Source organism: Dermochelys coriacea, chromosome 9 (assembly GCF_009764565.3).
Source record: "Dermochelys coriacea isolate rDerCor1 chromosome 9, rDerCor1.pri.v4, whole genome shotgun sequence".
NCBI lineage: Eukaryota > Metazoa > Chordata > Testudines > Dermochelyidae > Dermochelys > Dermochelys coriacea.
The window spans coordinates 850,598-865,836 of record NC_050076.1 but is presented as its reverse complement, the minus strand read 5'-3'; the positions used below and the strand labels follow the sequence as shown (position 1 = coordinate 865,836).

The following is a 15,239-nucleotide window of genomic DNA, read 5'->3' as shown; positions in this document are numbered from 1 at the left end:
GTGCTAAGAACCAGGGCTCCCTAAGTAAGTTTTCTCCCCCCTCAGCCCTTACTAAAATAAAAAAACACATTTCCAGTACTTCTGCCAAACAGCCATTGGTCAATGACTTGAAAAAACAGTGTCGCTCATTGTTATTTCTCATCTAAAACAAGAATTTTCTTCTTCGGCCAAGAAGGATCAGTTACTGCCCTAAACTCCTGCAAATCACTCAGTGACGAGAGAGTATACTGATTTGGAAGGTCTATTTTTATCAAATAAGCATCAGAATAACTGTCTGACATGGCTGCCCACTGCAGGGCTGACCCTGCCCCTCCATGGTTCACCTCTTCTTTACCCCTCTGGGGCGATGTGAGCTCTGGGAGGGCTGCGGGAGTGCTCAGGCAAGGCATGCTTCCCATGACTGTTGGGGTGTCTCACCGTATCCCCCCAGGGTTCTGCTCTGTGCTTCCTACTCCCAGTGTCTCCTCGGAGTTGTCTCCTGGGTGTGTCACTGACTCTCGCTGCTCCTGACTCTGCACCATGATGTCCCCTCGGATCTCGGGGGGGGGAGAAGAGGTCGTCCAAGAGCACATTAGGTACAAAACAGGGAGGGAAGCGTGCAGACCTGGTGTTCCCAGTGTGCCATCTGCCTCCTTTTCTCCCCTGGTGCCTGGGAGGAACCATACAAGAGACTCATCCCTCTTGCAGACAGGTCCTCATGCTAAATTAAAGTGCCCACAAAACCTTGTCCATGTCGCCGTGTTGATTTATCAGCAGAGTCTGGGCTCGGTGCCCGGATTCCGACAGCAGCTTCTCCATCACCCAGCAGACACTACTTCTACCCCTTCGCCAGCTATTTGTTTCATTTGTTCTTTTTACGGCTTCTGTGCTTTCAGGCTGGGAGGGGAAGTCTAAACTGCATTATAATGTGTGACAGACACAAAGTGAAGGAGTGATATCTTTTATTGGACCAACTTCTGTGGGTGGAAGGCACAAGCTTTTGAGCATCCCAGAGCTTTTCTTTGGGTCTGGGGAAATATTTAGTCACAAGGTAGTAGCGTATGAAGCATAGTGCAGCCCATCTTTGCTGAGTGACGGAGGCAGTCAACACTTTTTTTTTTTTTTTAAACAATAAAACTGTTGTGACTAGCACCCATCTTGCCTCTGTGTGTGTGTGACTAACACAATATGGGGTTAGAAGATAACAACAGAAACTGCAGAATTTTGTCAAAACACTAAAGGTCCCCACTCCAGAGAGATTCAGCTTCAACAGACTGTCTGACTGGCCCAACCGGACGGAGCACTTTGCACGTTTTTGCTTTACAACTAAACTCCACAACGAGGATTGGAAGGGAGGGGAAAGCTAGTTCTCTCATCTGTACCATGGGCAGGGAAGCTGAATATGTCTTTCAATCCTTGGCCTTTGGAGAGGAGAGCCACAAGAACAATTACTCTGTGGGGGCTGGCTAAGTTTGATGAGCATTTTATACCTCAACCTAATGTGGTTTATGAGCAAGTGTGTTTCTACCAGCATGTTCAAACACTGGGGAGGCTGTGGAATCTTTTATAGGAGGCTTGTACGACATGGCAGAAAATTGTGATTTTGAGGATAAAAGGGAAGAGCAGACTACAGACAGTAGTGCCTGGCATTTTAGCAACAGACTAACAGAGAAACTGCAAATGAAGAGAGATTTCTAGGTCATACTAGTCTAGATAATACTTAGTCCTGCCATGAGTGCAGGGACTGGAAGACCTCTTGAGGTCCCTTCCTATGATTGTAACCCTTCAAACAGCAACAGAAATGACAAGACAATTGGAGAGGACTAAAAATCAAAATAGAGACCAGAGGCTTCCAGAAAGAGACCTAGAGAAAGTGACTTACAGAGTGACGACAGGAGATTAGCACAGCTGTAAAAAGCAATTCAATAAATCCTCAAAGGCAATGTCTGGCGCTTTGAAGATTTATTACAATTGTTGCATATGATGTGGGAAAAGTCACAATCCAAGAGGTGACTGTCCACCCAAAGGAGCCAAATGCCATAAATGCACAAAAACTGGACATTTTGCCACCATCTGCCCATGAAGGGGTTGACTCTCAACTAGTGCCTTCTTTTGGCTGGGCGTGGCATAGCAATTCTCTCCACATCATGTACCTTCTGCTGATGGTCATTCCAATACTGTGGTCATCTGCCTCTTCCTGCGACTTGGACCGCCAGCCAGGTCACTTTAAAGTCTCTCCTCTTCGGGGTAGTTAATGAACCAAAACAAGGGGAATTAACACAGATGTTCATCCCAAAGCTGGGTCAAGGCTCTCTTTCTTCAGAGGACACTCATCAGTCAAGGGCCCTAACCTGCATTTGCAGGTAATAGAAGGCAGTGGTTTCCTCTCAAGGTGAGTCAGCATCTGACCCTCCCTCCCCTCAGGAAGGGGCCATTGGGCAGCAGTCAGCTGGGGAGCTCTGCCTCCAGTCTGCCCTCTCTTCAGCAGCCGAGGACTGAAGGTCTGCTCTCCTCCCAGGTCTGCCATCAACTGAGCTGGGTTCTCCCTCTTCATCTCCCTCCGAACCTGTCATTTCTCAACCTGCTGTGGGGAAGCGACACCTGAGCCCACACTAGCTCATTAACCCCATGTTGTCCAGTGTGGGGTCTGCATATCCCATCACCCTGCTGTACACAGGCAGTACAGGAAGTGAGCACTGAGAGTCAAGAGACCCTTTTTCTGGGCTCAGTCACATGTAATGACACAGAGCCAGCCTGGAAGGTGAAACTGAATAGAGGCAAGGGCTTAATTTTAAAATAGATTCAGGTGTGGATGCAACCGTCATACCAGAAGGGCTTTCTAATCACCTTCAACCTCTCCTAGAGCTGAAACCAGCAGATACTGTCCTAAATAACCCCCAGGTACTTTGGCAGCACTGGACAATTTTTCACAGAAACAACCTATGAAGTGTGACAAAGTTCCTGCTCTACCTTGGTGGGTCTTGTGCTTATTGACGGATTTGCTCGCCTTGGAGCTTCATGGCAGCCCTCAGCTTGGCCGTTTTTCTGAACCCACAGTCCAGGTTGACTCCTCCTGTGTCTGACCAGGAGTTGGGAGGTTTGGGGGGAACCCAGGCCTGCCCTCTACTCCTGGTTCCAGCCCAGGGCCCTGTGGAACGCAGCTGTCTAGAGTGCCTCCTGGAACAGCTGTGCGACAGCTACAACTCCCTGGGCTACTTCCCCATGGCCTCCTCCCCACCTTCTTTATCCTCACCATAGGACCTTCCTCCTGGTGTCTGATGATGCTTGTAAACCTTGGTCCTCCAACAGTCCGCGTTCTCACTCTCAGCTCCTAGTGCCTCTTGCTCCCAGCTCCTCACACGCACACCACAACTGAAGTGAGCTTCTTTTTAAAACCCAGGTGCCCTGATTAGCCTGCCTTAATTGATTCTAGTACCTTCTTGATGGGCTGCAGGTGTTCTAATCAGCCTGTCTTAATTGTCTCCAGAAGGTTCCTGATTGTTCTGGAACCTTCCCTGTTACCTTACCCAGGAAAAAGGGACCTACTTAGCCTGGAGCTAATATCTGCCTTCTATTACTCTCCTATAGCTATCTGGCCTGACCCTGTCACATATCCCTCCCCTCTGCTCAACACTACAGGGTTGAGCAACTTGGGACGTCAGGCAGTGTACTCGTGACAAGCCATCTGCATTGCCATGCTGGCTTCCAGCCCGGTGTTGTATGGTTAATTGGAAAGGTTGTAGGGACAGGAACCATCTAGTCACCCTTGCGTTCTTCTCTTTATTTCGCTGCCTCCACTGGAGGGGTGCATGGTCGGTCACAAGGGTAAACCGTCGTCCCAGAAGGTAATAATGTAGTGTTTCCATGGCCCATTTCACAGCTAGGCACTCTCTTTCAACCACGGCATACTTCTGCTCTCTCGGGAGGAGTTTCCTGCTGAGGTAGAGAATTAGGTGTTCTTCATCTCCAACCATCTGCGATAGGACAGCTCCCAATCCTACTTCAGATGCATCTGTTTGTAAAGTCTGGGGCTATAAGCACGGGGTTACTGCAGAGGGCTGTCTGTAGATCTCCTCCTCCTTTCCCTTTTCGTCTGTCTGTAGATCCATGAATGTTTTCTCTGCGGCATCTGTCCACTTCACCATGTCTGAACCCCAGGCTTTTATCAGGCCTGTCAGGGGACTCACCCTGGTAGCAAAATGGGGAATAAATCGTTGGTAGTACCCCATCACACCCAGGAATGCCCAGACTTGCTTTTTCCGATTCGGCCAGGGCCAATTTTGGATAGACTCGTTTGTTTCATTATTTCCTCTCCCGGGCTAATCTTCCTGAGATCATGGGGGCCAGTCTCTGTTGCCTCTCCTGGTTCAAAGGCGTTCGGGTGTGGGTCCGACTCGGGTGCGTCTCCCTCCTGGATGGCCTTCTTTTCAGCTGCTCGGGTCCGCCTACCTACGAGAGCGACCCTCTGGCTTTGGGTCAGTATTCGGGTTCCCAAGGCCTTAGCTGCCCTCCTTTCCCTTTTCGTCTTTCTACGCTGTCTGGGAGTGGTGAACAAATCTGGGGATATTTCAGAGAAGGTTGGGGGTTGACAGTCTACTGTGGATGCCTCACTACTTTCAGGGCTTTCCCCTTTCTCCAATTCCCCTACTGGGAGTAAGTCTCCAAACCCTGGGAAGTCCCTCCCTATGAGCACTGGATATGGGAGTTTAGGGACTACACCTGCTGTTACCTCAGGAGTGTTCCCCTGAATCTCGATTTTTACTGGGATGGTGGGGTAATAACCAACTGTCCCATGGACGCATGTTATCCTCGTACGCTTAGCCCACAGCAGCTGATAAGATAAGCGTGACCCGAGATAAGTGTGATAGCACTCCCCGAATCAACCAGTGCTGTGGTCTCTACCCCATTTAGCTTCACTGGTCTGGTGTACATATGTAGGGTTAGTGAGACCCCCACAAGGTGGTTTAGGGAGCATGGGTCTGCCCAGTTCCCCAGATTACACTGCATAGGCTCCTTGGCATTGGGACACTGTGCAGCTATGTGTCCCCTCTCCCCGCAGGCATAACATCTGTACGGAGCCCTAGGCATTCCCCGGTCTCTTGGTTTGGGTAGTCTAACATCACGATCCTCTTCCCCCTCAGTGCTCTGACTCTTTGTGGCTTCTGGTGAGCTTTCAGCCCCATTCTTTTTCCCCCTGGGTTCTCCTGGTGGCCCAGTCACCCGAGCTCTAGGGCTTGGTGCTGCTAGTTTAACCCAGCGTGCTTCTTCCTTAACTGGTTGGGTCAGCTCCCTCGCCATCCTTCGCCTTTCTACCAGCGCGACAACCTCGTTGTAGGTGGAGGGTTTGTTCTGGCTTACCCAGGTGCGAAGGTCTGGCGGTAGTCTTCTCATGTACTGGTTGATGACCAGAACCTCTAGTATCTCCTTCGGACTACGGGACTCAGTTCGTAACCACTTTTGTGCGAGATGGATGAAGTCATATAATTGGGACTGCAGGGTTTTGTTTTCCTGGTTTCTCCACTCATGATATCGCTGGGCCCGCACTGCGGTCGTTACCCCAGATCTGGCCAGGATCTCTGCTTTCAGCTGGGGATAGTCTGCCGCAGCCTCTTCAGGCAAATCATAGTAGGCCTTCTGGGCCTCCCCACACAGGAATGGAGCGAGGATGCCAGACCACTGTTCTCGGGGACAAGCCTCCCGCAGGGCTGTCCTCTCAAAGGCCAGGAGGTATGCCTCTACATCATCCTCCCGCGTTATTTTCTGCAGCATTGCTGGCCCGCATGATCTGCGTCCCATCAGGACCGTGGTTCAGCTCTAGAAGGGCCTTTACCTGGTTTACCAGTTTCCGCAACATAGCCCGGTCTTGAGCAGACTGGTCCATCAGCAGGTGATTAGTCTCTTGCTGCAGCCGCACGGCCTCCTGTTGGGCGGCTGCCTGAACACGGGTAGCCTCCTGCTGGGCACCTGTGGCTTGTATCAGTGCCCACACGACCTCCTCTATTGTGGTGAAAAAAAATAAAAATAGACCCTCTTCCCTTTTTTTTTTTCCTTCCTTCCTTCCAAACACTCTCCTCCTTCCGCCACGCTGTGGACACCAAATCCCACTGCTAACACCAGTTGTGACAAAGTTCCTGCTCTACCTTGGTGGGTCTTGCGCTTATTGGCAGATTTGCTCACCTTGAAGCTTCACGGCAGCCCTCAGCTTGGCCGTTTTTCTGAACCCACAGTCCAGGTTGACTCCTCCTGTGTCTGACCAGGAGTTAGGAGGATCTGGGGGGAACCCGGGCCAGCCCTCTACTCCGGGTTCCAGCCCAGGGCCCTGTGGAACGCAGCTGTTTAGAGTGCCTCCTGGAACAGCTGTGCGACAGCTACAACTCCCTGGGCTACTTCCCCATGGCCTCCTCCCAACACCTTCTTTATCCTCACCATAGGACCTTCCTCCTGGTGTCTGATAATGCTTGTACACCTCAGTCCTCCAACAGTCCGCGTTCTCACTCTCAGCTCCTAGCGCCTCTTGCTCCCAGCTCCTCGCACGCATGCCACAAACTGAAGTGAGCTCCTTTTTAAAACCCAGGTGCCCTGATTAGCCTGCCTTAACTGATTCTAGTACCTTCTTGATTGGCTGCAGGTGTTCTAATCAGCCTGTCTTAATTGTCTCCGGAAGATTCCTGATTGTTCTGGAACCTTCCCTGTTACCTTACCCAGGAAAAAGGGACCTATTGAGCCTGGGGCTAATATATCTGCCTTCTATTACTCTCCTGTAGCCATCTGGCCCGACCCTGTCACAAAACAAAGCTTTAATGTTACTTGATGTGATCAAAGACTGACAATCTCCTCTGTTTCAATGTGGTTGCCATGATGGGTGGAGTGAGAAAGATGGAAGAAGGAGACAGACTATTTGGTGTACTGGATTTTTTAAAAGGGGATGCAGTAGAAATGCTGCTGAACCACATAGCATATATATGTCCCACAGAATTCCTATCCCATTACTTCATAAAGTAGAAATGGAGTTAAAGAGAATGGAAAAAAGTGACATAATCAAGAAAAACTCTGAGCCAACTGCATGGTCTGCACTGATGGTACCTGTTATAGGGAAAAATATGAACTTGCATGGATCTTAAAAGACTTATTGAAGCAGTAACAAGAGAAAAATATATCCTTCCAGCACTCAGAGACTCTCTCCCTGACATGGCAGGTGCTACTGTGTTCTCCAAGCTTGATGCCTCAAGTGGTTTCTAAGAGAGTGCTACACTGACTACATTCATTACACAACTTGGGAAATTGTGCTTTCAAAGATTACATTTTGGGATTACCAGAATTCCTGACATTTTCCAAAGAAAGATGGCAGAGCGGCTAAGGAACATAAATGAGGTTGTCATTTTTATGGACAAAATTTTAGTATATGGGTCATCAGTGGAAAACAAGACAAAGCCCTCAGTAAAGTTCTGAGCTTAATCAGTGAGGCTGGACTCAAGCTAAATAAAGAAAAGTATGTTTTCCACCTACACCAAAATGAATTTTGGGGACAGATAATAAACAAAGATGGAATTAGTCTTGGCTCTGAGAAAGTAAAAGCAATTAGAGAATTGAATGCATTTGTTCCAGAACTGAGATGCTTAATGGGGATGGTAAATTATTTTGGCTAATACCTGCAAGACCTTTCTACAGTGATAAAATCCTTGAATGAACTAGTAAGGTGCAATACATCCAGTTTATGAGGGCCAGTTTCAATGTTCAACAATGCAAACAAACACACAATGATCACTGCCAATGCCAGTAGCTACGTCCTTGGTGGTGTACTGTTGCAGGTATGTGGGTCTGAGTGGAAACCAACTGCATTCAAAAAAAATATGCACCGATTGAAAAAGGAGTGCCTTGGCACGTTTATGAGCATGTGAGAACTCCTACAGATATCTGCGTGGATTACGTTCCTTTAAACTGATAACCGCCCATAAATCTCTTCTAACCCTTATCAACAGAAAAGGCCTTTATCAAGTATCAATGAGATGCCAATGTCTTTTGAATAGGCTCATGCAATTTAACCCAATTGCTGAATATACTCCTGGTAAAAAATCTGGTAACAGCAGACACATTGTCATGGAGCCCCATATTGCACTCAAATATCTGTGGGTTAGAAGATGATGTAAAGGCTTTTGTAGATGCTGTGGGAACTTACAAACAAGTGTCAGGCAGGAAACTATACCCGCTACAAAGAGCAATGTCAAGAAGTTTTTAGCTACATTTGGGCAAGGTGGTCCTAGTATCTGAAGAACACAATGGCTGTGACAAGAGACTGCTTTGCTGTACGCAGACAATTAATCAAGTCCAATGGCCTAATGATTAAAGGTGACTGTACTATCATCCAAAATGCTTTGAGAGGAGAAATTCTAGACCTCACCTATCCAGGACATCAAGGACTAGCTAAATGCCATGAATGAGCCAGTCAGTCAGTGTGGTGGCCTGAAATCAGCAAGGACATGAAGAATAAATGTCTTCATGTGAACACTGCAGAACTAACAAACCAACATAACGCAAAGAATCTCTGGTAACAATATCTCTACCAACTTTCCCAGACCTGGAGAAGAGCTCTATGTAGCTCAAAAGCTTGCATCTTTCACCAGCAGAAGTTGGTCCAATGAAAGGTATTACTTCCCTCACCTGTCTCTCCAACACCTTTACCAGACAGCCCCTGGAGGAGGCTAGGAGCAGATTGATGCATATTCAGAGGACATCATGACCTAGTTGAAATGGATTATTTTTCTAGATATATTGAAATAATATTTTGAAAGATTCAACGTGTTGCAGTGTTACCAAGAAATTAAAGAGCACATTTGTCCATTCTGGTATTCCAGAACAATTATTGCTAGTCAACAGACCACAATTCACTGCAGCTGAATTTACGTCATTCCAAACAAAGTATGACTTTGAACACACCACTAGCAGCCCGCATTACCCACAAGCAAATGGAGAAACTGAGAGGGCAGTACAGACAGTGATGAAATACTGAAGCAGGAAGATCCATTCCTTGCTCTTCCCAGGTACAGGCCAACACCAATAGTAACTACTGGGCATAGCCCCGCCCAGCTCCTAATGGGAAGGCAACTCGGGTCTACTGTTCCAACCTGGAAAAAAAATCAAGCCCCAAAGTGGCTAGTGAGAGGAGTGGCTGAATTAGATCAAAACGCAAAAACTGGTTATGAACATTTTCACTTAGAAAATGTCACTTAGAATTGCCTGATCTGGAACCTGATGGCCATGAAGGAAGAGGATGGAGAACTCAAGTTGTTGTAAAGAAAAAGAATGCAGCGTCCAGGTCACATACCATTGAGACAGATGGCGGGGAGTTCAGCAGAAACTGTTGACATCTTCAGTTTGTTCCTGAGACTCAATAATCAACTGAGAACAAGATGCAGAACAAGGAAGAGGAAGATGAATCTACTCCGAACCTGCCAGGCCAGCCACTGCAAGGGAAAGACAGCCTAGTCGCCAAGATGTTACCCATTGTGGCTATATAAAGAACCAGTACGATTCGGGGAGGAGTAACACACAGACATGTATTGAAATTCAAAAAGTTAGTTTGGAAAAAAAAACAGTTTTAGAGTTTTAAAGTTGTTAAAATACAGAAAAGGCCAAAAGGGGGGAGATGTGATGGGAAGCTTAAACTGCCTTATAACATGTAGTCACTAGGTGGCACTGAGTGAAGCGTCCCGTCACACATCTTGGCCGACTGTTGAAGGCAGGCTACACTTTGTGTACAGTAAAGTTTAGTGTGGTGGCTAGTGCCCGTTTCGCTGCTATTCCTGGGTGGCTAACCTGGTACAGCCATGTCCTCCACACTTCCCTCCCCCTGCCCTTGGGAAGCTCACCCTCCCCCTTGCTGCAGCTGCTCAGCTCTGGGCCTGCAGCCAGCTGTTCACCACAGGCGCCTTTCACTGAAGTTGACTTTGCTCTGCCCTGCCTGCTTGTGTCATCACAGCCCTTCACAGCGCAGCCCTCGCCACCCCCTCTGCTCGGGGCTGCTCCGGTGCTTGGGGGCCAGCAGCAGAGTAAACTTTCCCCTCCATGTGGGCAAGTCTCTTCATTCTTTCCTTCAGTTCTCTCCTCTCTCTGCGGATGGGAAGTGCCCATTCAGTCTTGACACGGATCATGATGTGGGTCAGGCCAGTCACAGCAAGGCCCATGTGGCATGGGGTCATGTCATGGGGCAGGCAGGTCTCAGCGATGCCCTAGTGGGGTCATGTCACGGGATGGGCAGGGCATGGGGAGGCCTGTGGAGTGTCATGGGGAGGGGATGCACAGGGGGGCGCAGCATCGTGAGGTGGGAAGGGCACAGGGAAGTCCTTGTAGCATGGTGTCATGATGTAGGGCAGGCGATGCAGAGGGAGGCCTGTGAAGCACAGTGTCACTGGGCAGGGTGGGTGGATTGCGGGGAGGCCCGTGGAACATCACCGGGCAAGGCGGATGGGTCACCAGGAGGCCTGTGGAGGGCGGTGTCACAGGGCGGGACAGGGGAGGTCACCAGGAGGCCCGTGTAGTGCAGTGTCGCAGGGCAGGGTGGGAAGGGGGGGGTCACCAGGACCCTGTGGAGTGCAGTATCACAGAATGGAGCGGGGTGGTGTCACCAGAAGGCCCATGGACTGCAGTGTCACAGGGAGGGACAGGGGGGTCACCATGAGGCCCATGGAGCAGAGTCGTGGGGCAGGTGGGGTGGGGAGGCCTGGGTGGTTGTGGCAAGTTTTATTGGGAGTAGCCCAGGAATCAGTGCTGCTTCCAAGATGCCATGGGAGAACTAGAGGATTGACTCTTCACACGGCTCTAGCACCAGCTCTGATGCAGGATGTTTCCATTCTTATTGGAATCAGATTACTTGTGATAGTTTAGTCTGAATTAGCTCCTTAGCCCAAAGCCCATTACCAGGGAGTTTTCACAAATGTTGCCCATTAATGCAGATTCGGAAGAAATGCTGAAGACCAGCATCTTACTACAGAAGGGCCTGACCTCAGGGAGTGCCAGGTGCTCCCAACTTCCACCAGCGTCAAACAGGTCCCACAGCCTTGGTCACCTGCTCCCTGCCCGGGCTGCTATTCTCTGAGGGGCTCCATTCACCATTCCTGTACCACGCCCTCACTGCCGCCTCACATGAAGTCAAGAGGCTGCTCTGCCATATCCCTGTTGTTTGAGGAACCCACAGAGGAAGTGCTGAAATTTAAAACAGCTGTGCCCATTTGTCTCAAAAGGACAATCTGGAGCTATGGCCTATAAACAGAACTGGAAAGGAAGTGTTTAATGACTTGCGCCCTGCTAACTACCACGGGGGCCAAAATGCACTGCGGGAGCTGTGAGAAGTAGCAGATATGGGGTATGGCTCCCTTGTAATGTGACCCCACAACCGTCCATTGCTGAAGGGACAGTGGAGACCTTTCAGTGACTGTAAAGTTTCTGGAAAGTGACAGCATCAGGGAAACAAGAATAAAAACCCTGTGCTCTGATAAAGCAACCAACAGCAAGCCACAAAACAGACAGGTGATAGTGATGCTTCCATATGACCTTTCCTCCAAGGATCTCAAAGCACTTTACAAGGATGGGTATTATTACATTCTTTGTACATATGGGAAACTGAGTCACAGAGTGGTGTAACTTGCTCAAAGTCATGCAGCAGGCCCATGATACCACTGGGCATCGACCCTACGTTTCCTGATTCCATGACCCCAGCTCTAACTACTAGACAACCAATGGACCACAACCCCAAGGGGTCACGAAAGGCAAGCAAGGGACGTGGGCTGTGGATGTTGCAAGGGGTTGAAAAATTTATAACAATCTCTAAAGCAAAAAAAAAAAAAAAAAAAAAAACAACTTGCTGCCCCACTCCCTGCATACCTTTTCCCTTCAAGGTCAAGTATTTGCTCTCAACATCTAGAAACACATCCATAAGTTCTGTAGGCTTAGCACTGTTATCAATGAGACATTTCTTATTTTTACTTGTATAGTAAGTGTAAGGAATGGTGGGGGTGATGACAATTTTTACTTTAAAGGAGGCATCACCAACCTAAAAGACTGAGAAATCCTGCACTGGACCACTCTGCCTCCTAGGCCAATACCCAGTTGGGGTCAGGTTTTAACTTGTGACCAAGAGGTGAAATTTCCTTGCTTCTGAAAATGACCGAACTGGTCATACAGAACTCGAGATAGTCAGGCTGACTGTGGGGTCAACTTAGTTCATTTATTTGCCCTCAAATGCCCTCTCTGCTCTCCACTGGTGTGCAAATCTCCTGAAATAGCCCTCCCTGTAAACAATGATTCCACATTCGCTCCATCCTTCCACCTGCTGCTCCCATCCCAAGCCCGAGCACACTGCAGTGAAAAGTGATGCAGCAGCAACGTGCCAGCTCAAAGCACCGCATGACGCTAGTAAGAGAGGATTTACAGAGCCTTTCGATGGAAACTTTCACACAACGGCAGTAGTCCAACAGGACTTTCTTCTGCCAGGTTATGGAATATGTCAGCTGGGGTGTCTGGCCTGGCCAACTTTCCTTTCTGGTGCAATGACAGAACGTAACCTTCACTGACACTGGGCAGCCAGGTGGGTTATATTCGAACTGTACTGCGGGGGTTTCTGGGAGTACAGCTGTGGTCTCCAGCCATCCAAACACCTGGATACAATGGCCACCTTCAAATATTTCCTAGTCAGCTTTAAATTATCTTAAGGAACACAGAAAAGTAAAAAAATATATAAAAATTCCTGCATTTCGTTTCATCTGTTATTAGTAAAATCTTCAATTGTTATATCAAAACCTGAATTGACTTGGCCCTCCCAGTTGCTCTTTTTTTAATTTTCCTCTAGGCTTGGCCCATGGAAATAGACACGCCATGTCATTCCCCAGGCCTATTGCACTTGGGCTACCCCAGGGGGCTGTTTGGAAGATGAAGTCAGAGCAGCAAGTGCTGCCTGCCTTTCTGGTAGCATATTGCTCTGGGGCTCCATACTCTGTACTCACTGCCAGTGACCCTAGAGCGTTTGGGATCCAGCTTCCTGAGAGACCCATATGTGCCCAGGGGATATCACCATAGGTGCAGGCTCCATGTGTGCTCCAGGGCTGGAGGACCCATGGAAAAAATAGTGGGTGCTCAGCACCCACCTATCAGCTGTTCGACAGCAGGCTGTGGGTGGAGGGGTGGAGCGGGGGCAGGAAGAGGCGGAGTGAGGGTGGGGCCTTGGGGGAAGGGCAGAGTGGGGACGGGGCCTCAGGGCAGAGCAGGAGTGGATCACCCACCTGGAAAGAAGAAAGTCAGTGCCTGTGGATACCACTACAGCTACAATTGTTGGAGACACTTAAGCTAACCACAGCCCTGGCTTAAAGCTGGGGGTGGCGGGAGGGGGAGGAGAGTGGCCTGCTGGCCGCACATTTGCCCTGAGTTGTCTGAAGCTCTGAAAGTCTCTCCCTGCGTTGCTTTTCAACACCCCAAATATGCTACGTGGCCTCTCCCGCCAACCAAGCAGAGTTCACAAGAGCTCTGGCCGCTGCCCAGGAACTTACAGTCTACACTGATATGGCAGAACAAGTGAGGGGCACACAGAGGCAGAGGACGGTGAGTAGGACAATGATAATATCACTAGCTAACTCACTATCCCCTTCAAATCCCCTCCGTGCCCCACTTTGCTGGGGTGCCTACAAAAAACATGCCATTGGTTAGGCTGCTGGTGTGCAGGGCTCACTGCCTGTCATGCCAAGCAATATTCTTTCATTGTATACGTCTCCTCCTCCATCTATCTGTATCCTGTTGTCATTTGTCTTATACTGAGGCTGTAAGCTTCTTGGGGCAGGGGCTGCCACTTTGTTTTGTTTTTGTACAACACCTAGTGCAATGAGGTTCTGGTCCATAACTAGGACTCCTAGGCACTACAGTAACACAAATAAACACATGGCAGCCGTCTCTCTCAACAGACACGGCGTTGAGTTCAGATATTGTGTGTCATGTTACAATATCATGAGTGGTTAATAAATCGAATTCCTGAGCAACAAAAAAAAAAAAATTATCTTATCAGCATGCGTTTGACTTTGCCTTTTGCTCTTAAGGTGTGTGATGTTGAAGACGTTCCCATCTGATCTTGTATGGGAATGTACTGCCTTGGTACTAGATGAGAAAGCATGATCAAGGAGAGAGAAGACTATATCATAGTGTTGGTGCCCAAACACATCCCCGTCTGACACCCCTGCAGATTTCAAAGCTGTCAGATTGATCACTGTTACACTGGATTGTAGCCTTCATGCCATCATGGAAAGATAAGAATCAGACTGAGGAGGACTGGGAGCCAACCAATCCTCTCTAGTACTCGGAAAAGGCCCTTTCTGCTGATCAGTTCAAAGCCTTTGTTAGATTTATGAAGTCAACGTAGAGAGATTTTCCTTGTTCTTGACACTTTTCTTGCAGTTGCCTCAGCCTCAAGACCATGTTGATAGTTGATCTGTCAGGACAGAAGCCTCACTGGCTCTCTGGATATACACGTTCAGCAAGAACTTGCAGTCTTCTGAGAACGACCCATACAAATGCCTTGCCAACAACACTAAAGAGAGAGATTCCTTTGCAACCACTGAAATCACTCCAATCTCCTTTGTTTTTGTTCAGCATGACGATGTTGGCGTCCTTCATGTCTTGTGGTCCTCCTGCCCTCAGGCAGGAAAGCAAGACATTGTGCTTAAACTATGTACAGTCTGATGTGTGACCAGCTACCTTTGGCCTGAGCCTTCCTAAACCGGAGTTACCTCTGAGCCTGCTGAAGCCTGATGAGTAATCCCTGAGACAGTGTGATGAGTCATCAGAAGCATCCCATGATAGGCCCCACACATCCAACCAGGGTTCAGCCAATCCACAGGTGAGGACCCACCCAGCTGATTCCAAGACAGATATACAGGTTCCTAAGGGAAGCAGTCTCTCCAGTCTGCTCAACATCACTACCAGGCCGGGAACACACCCATTGCCTATTAATTCTGACAGACTGCTTCTACTCCATCCAGCCCTTGATCCTGTTGCAACCTGCTCCTGCCTTTGCCTGCTTCCATGCTAGCCAGCTCCTGTTCCAGCTCCTGTCTCAACTGGCCGCCCAGCGAGTCTGACACCTGTCCTCCTTTCTTCTGTACTTCAGATGGAATTCCATCTTTTCCTGTAGCCATTCCTGGTGCTGGGAGGTGACTGACTTTACAGACGGTCCTATATCAAGATCTTGGGTAATCTAGAGATCTCATTTAGAGCTACTTCAGAAA

The 15,239-nt window shown here is 48.8% G+C and overlaps 1 protein-coding gene across 1 annotated transcript in view; it reads right to left on the bottom strand.

Moving 5' to 3' along the window:
- LOC119861328 (D-beta-hydroxybutyrate dehydrogenase, mitochondrial-like) overlaps window positions 1-15,239 on the bottom strand; it is a 47,094-nt gene that overhangs the window by 15,126 nt on the left and 16,729 nt on the right.